This window comes from Ceratotherium simum, chromosome 10 (assembly GCF_057802395.1).
Source record: "Ceratotherium simum simum isolate JZ-2026a chromosome 10, ASM5780239v1, whole genome shotgun sequence".
Taxonomy (NCBI): domain Eukaryota; kingdom Metazoa; phylum Chordata; class Mammalia; order Perissodactyla; family Rhinocerotidae; genus Ceratotherium; species Ceratotherium simum.
Window position 1 is genome coordinate 21,297,371 of NC_141909.1, and position 5,718 is coordinate 21,303,088.

At 35.6% G+C, this 5,718-nt stretch overlaps 1 pseudogene; it reads left to right on the top strand.

The window, feature by feature from the left end:
• Window positions 1-3,053: 3,053 nt before the first annotated feature.
• On the top strand, window positions 3,054-4,536 carry LOC101397907 (tripartite motif-containing protein 60-like; annotated as a pseudogene).
• Window positions 4,537-5,718: the final 1,182 nt, after the last annotated feature.

The following is a 5,718-nucleotide window of genomic DNA, read 5'->3' on the forward strand; positions in this document are numbered from 1 at the left end:
AACTAAGGAAAATCATTTATAGTTAAAACTTTTTGTAACCCAAAGTATTTTCTTAACAAACCAACAAATAAAAGGCTTTATTTTTTTTTTAATTTTTAACAAATAGAAGGCTTTCTCATTCTCTAGACTTACTATTAAAATGTTTTTACCACCTAAAATATTTGAAACGATGTAATTTCCCACGGCTATCTGACCACATGCCACTGTTATTTTTATTTGATTTGTTATTCGTAGAGATAATATTATTGTCCTGAATGAAATTGACCATCTACTCCTTTATTCATTCTTCCCTTCATTTATTCCAAGAATAAAATTAAGAGGAAAAAAAAGTGATTTTTGGGGAAAAGTTATTATTAAAAAGGAATTTTGCTGTGAAATTTCTTTCATGCAGCTGAAGAAAAGGAAAACAAAACGGAAAAGGAAGACTACATGTATGCCATCATCACTGAAAGCAGAGCGCCCGTGTTGAACTGCAAACTTTGAGCTACAAAACCATTTGAGTCCAAATTGATAATAGATTAAATAAATTGACTCATATGTCCTTTTCTGATCATGATAAATTTTGTAAAAGTGGATAAATAATTAGAATTATGAAAGAAAATCATTAATAAGCTCCAACATGAGGAACGAGTATTTAGTGAACAGGTTGACCAAGAAAACGCTATCAAATACCTTGCAGGAAGCTCTTTTTCCCCCAACCCATGGTAATAAACATCCCAGGTGCCAAACAATGAAATGAAGAAGCTTGAAAATCTATGCTTTACAGGGAAGTCTGGGAAGAAAGTGAAAAAAATTGCAATTTTTAAAGAGGGCAAAATTGGGATACATTACTGAAGTCTAAAGTCGAAAGCTTTAATTTTTTAGATAATGAAGCTGAGATCCACTGAGACTAAATGTCTGGGCCAAAAAAGTGGGCAGCAAATTCAATAAAATCCAAATTCCTGCGTCCCAGTTCATATAGTTTTCTCTAATTCAGACTGGCTTCTCTATTTCAGAGAAAATAAAATTAGATAGAGACTTGAAAAGACTTCTTTAGGCAATAGTCATTAATATGTTTTGTAGTCCTTTTACACAGTGTTAGGGTATTTCTGAGAAAGTCGAGTATAGCAGAGAGTTCACATGAAAAGAAGTAAAAATTGACCTTAGAAAAAAAAATTCTTACCAAAATTTAAGTATTTACAATCTTTATGAACATCATTTTAGACAGTTGAGATAGTTATCAAATGGAATAATATGTTTTGCTCTAATATGGGAAATGTTCTATATATATTAAAATACATAAAATTATGTCAGTTATGATTCCAATATTGCTTAAGAAATTTTGAAAGAAAATAAATGAGATAAATTTCACAAAATATTGATCTTTCTTGGTAAGAAAGAAAGAAGTGGAAAGAAAATGTAGGGATAATGAAGGATAAAACATAGAAAAATATTATAAACATAAAGGCTTCCAAGCGCAAGAGTTAAATGATGTGTTAAACATAATTATGTTGAAATCAATCTAAAATCCCAAGTAGAAAACATACATTTGAAATCAAGTGTCCATTTGTGAAATAATATAGACATAATTAATATAATCCAAAAAACAGTGTATCCAGTCATTTTATGAAATAAATAACTGATATTTTAATTTTTAAAAATCATATTTGATGTAGACCATGAAGAAATGCCTTTATTTTTTCTAAAAGTATTCTCTTCATTTCGTTATTCCACACCAGTTTATTGATTGTTACATGCAGTATTGGATATTCTTGGGCCTCAGAAGTGAACCAAACAAAGAAAAAGAAGCAACCACACAAAAAGTGTTTTCAAGGATCTTGGATCTCAGGATCTAACATAAGGAGTAAACAATTACCAAGATAGTTAAGCTAAAAATATAGTATGGTAGGTAGTGATGAATATTAAGGAGAAACTTCAACAGGGAATGAGGATAGAGATTCTCAGTGGAGGGTGTAAATTTGGGCAAGGGATCCGAAAGGACTCCCTAGAAGAGTGACATTCCAGTAAAGCAGGGCGTATTGAAGTACATGAATCACTAGGAGAAGATATGAGGCAAAGGAAAGAAAAGTACAATGTAAAGAGATGTTAGAGAATCGGGTTTATTCACAGAACAGTCAAGAGACCAGTGTATGTGAAGAGGTTAACAAGCAGAAAGTAGGTATGAAAGGAGAAAAAGTCCTTAGGTCCTAGACCATTACAAGGACTTTAGCTTTGACTCTGAGTAAGCCATTGCAAGGTTTTGTGTAGAGCAGTGGCTGTCAAAATTTAGGTACATCAGAAATACCTGGCGGGATTGTAAAAATACAGATTGCTGAGTTCTGCCCCCGGAATTTCTGATTCCCTAGGTCTGGAGTTTCACCCAAGAATTTGTTGCTGGACCAATGACCACATTTTGAAAATCATTGGTGTAGAGGATTGACATGAAATGTTTTAATTCAATTAATCTGGTTTATTTTTGGAAATAGACTGAAATGGCTCAAGGGTGAAACAGTAGAGGCAGTCTTCTCTTTCTGTAGGTTGTGGTTGAATTCATTTTCAGTTTTACATAACATAATTGGATTGTATTAGAGTATGTGTGTGTGTGTGTGTATGTGTGTGTGTATGATGATCTTCAAAAGACTATAGTGGCCATTTTTGGGGGAATGCCAATCACCAGAGGGGCCAAGTGTACACCTGTAATGCAGGACCCAGGCACCCAGATTTGTGTTGAGATCTGTGTTCTGTGCCTCATGTAGTTCAGAGGCTTCTTGAGCTTGAGCCTCTGAGCCATCTGCTCCAAGTCATCAGTTTGTCATTGGTTAAGGTGGCATTCTCTAGATGTCTATATTGTAAAGGAATGATTGCTCGCTTGCTTGGAACTGTGGCTACTTTCTGGAAGAAGGAAGTCATTGAACTTAACTCTAGATAGGTGACATGTGATGGACCTGCAAATTGTGGATCCTTCTTGGCAGCCACCTCCAGAGCTAAGGGGAAGGAAATTAAAGACTTTAGTGCTTGCCATCAGCATGCGAGGCCAGCGAAACCTAAAGTTAGACAGTCTTTGAGGTTTGAGGATGTTCACTTCTCACTGGGTCTTGAGCTCTAGAAAGGCAGGCCATAATGAAAGGAGCATTGCCTTATATACTACCTTTGTTCATGGCTCAAAGGAATTTGTGACAGCCCTGGCAGACCTCCAAGAGAAGTCTAGCTGCCCCATTTGTTTGGATTACCTGAAGACCCAGTGACCATCATCTGTGGGCACAACTCTGTCACTCCTGCATAAATACGCCCTGGAAGGGTCTAGATGACACCTTTTCATGTCCTGTCTGCCATTTTACTGTCCAGACAAGAACTTCAGGAGCAAATCCCAGCTTAGTAATTTGACTGAAATTGCTAAAGTACTGCCCAGATCAGAGGAAGCAAGAGGAAGAGGCAGGAAGAGAGTGTTATATGTAAGAAGTACAATCAGCTTTTGACTATCTTCTGTGAAAAGGACCTAGAGCTTTTATGTACACAGTGAGTTTCTCCACTAAATTCCAGAAGCACTACATATATACCATTAAGAAAGCTGCCCTCATCACAGGAAAATTCTAGAATGTAGCATTGAGCCCTTGAAGTATGATGTGGAATGAGTTGAAAAAGTGATTAACTTTACAAGTCAGCAAATCAGTGGAGCTGGAAAAAAAGAGAAAATGCAAGAGATAAGAAATAAATTCTTAATATTAACACGTTAGACTGTTTCTGCTGAACCAGAAAGAGGCTATTCTTAGGCAAATACAAGATGAAGATTTGGACATTAACAAAACTAAATGAAAATCCTACAAAATTTTTCAATCATGTTTGCACATTAAAACATCTACTGAGCACGGTAGAGGACAAGTGTGTGCAATCTGAACTGAAATTATTAATCTATGCTAAGAGTATCCACTACAGGTATAAAAACCTAAAATACCTTGATCTCTTTTCATTCTGATTAAAAAAAATATGGATTCTATCCTCCTCCACAGTATTCTGGCTTGCACAAAATTATCAAGCCATTTCCAATAGATCTGATTCTAGATCTTGAAAGAGCAAATCCTCAACTTATTATCTTTGAAGATAGAAAAACTATGCAAGATGGAAAGACAAAACAAAAGCTTTTTCATAACCCAAGGAGTTTTTCCTCTGCCCTGGTGTTCTAAATTCTACCAGATTTAATTATTGTGGATATTACTGGGAGGTAGAAGTAGAAAACAAGCTTAAATGGACATTAGGGGTTTATCTAGACTGTCTTCCTGGGAACCAGTGGAATTAGCCATTAGTTCTAGGTGGATTCTGCACAATTAGGGGAGTTGAGGGCAGTTATGTTGTATTGTCTTAAGAGAATTCAGCTTCTGCCCATGGTGAGACTGACATTCTTCTGGACTAAGAGTTGGGTGAAGTTTTCTTTTATAATAAGGATAGGTCTCTTCTCTATATTTTAATGGCTACTTTATAGAAGCCCTTTGGCCATATTTCTATACTGGAACAGCTTCTGAAACTTTTAAAATGTCTTCAGTAACAGATTACGAAAGATAAAATATCTGGGAAACAACTGTTTCTTTTTCTTTCAGTTTATGTATGACTTGGCCAGTGAATTTAGACTCAGTAATTTGGACTCTTTTAAGTTTGATGATTCAAAAATCAGAATAGATTTTTCTCCTTCATTGTCAGCAACTATAAAAACATGGTAGCAATCCCAGTTTCATAGATGTTATGGGTACAATTGTCAAGTGCTTTAAAATTCTAAGATAAAATATTTGACAATTATATTAACACATCTTTGATGGTTAATTTTGTGTGTCAACTTGGCTAGGCTATGGAACTCAAATATTCGGTCAAGCATCAGCGTAAACATCACTGTGAGGGTATTTTGTAAAAGAGTTTAACATTTACATCAGTAGACTCTGAGCAAAGCAGATTACCCTCCATAGTGTGGGTGGGCTTCATCCAATCTGTTGAAGGCCCTAAGAGAAAAAAGACTGAGATTCCCCAAGGAAGAGAGAATTCTACCTGCGGTCTACCTTTAGACTGGGGTTGTACATCAACTCTTCCCTGGAACTCCAGCCTGCTGGCTTACCCTGCAGATTTTAGACTCGCCAGCTTCCACAATAGGGTGAGCCAGTTCCTTAAAATAAATCTCTCTTTATATACATAAATACACATTCTATTGGTTTCTCTGAAGAACCCTGGCTAATACAACATCCAATATATATTTTTTTATTAAAAAAAAATGACTGTACTGGGGATCTATAGTATTACTTGTTCAGAATCCCTTTTCTGGAATTTTTGCCTTTAAGAAGGCTTTGTTGAAGAGAGAGAGACACCACTCCCCAATGTCCAGCATTGAAATGCTTACGGCATAATAGAACAAATAAGCGACTTAGTTAAGTGAGGAGCCTTTTTGATATATCAACTATCTAAAAAAAAAAAAGACTCAGATAACCGTGAAACTTGATGAATCAATGTCATACAGTTTTCTAAACCTAAAATGAGAATGCTTGCTAGAAAATTCTAGAATCCTGTGCAGTGGAATGAAGGGGAGCCTCAGGAGTGGGGACAGTCTTATCCTTCTCTAAACTTCTTTCCGTGATTCCAGTGAGTGCTACATTCCACTCTGATAGCCCTATATTTATATTTTTACTAAGTTTAAACAGCTTTGGATTAGAAAGCATGTAGAAGTTTGTGGCAATATTTCAAAGAAGAATATTAGTCATACCA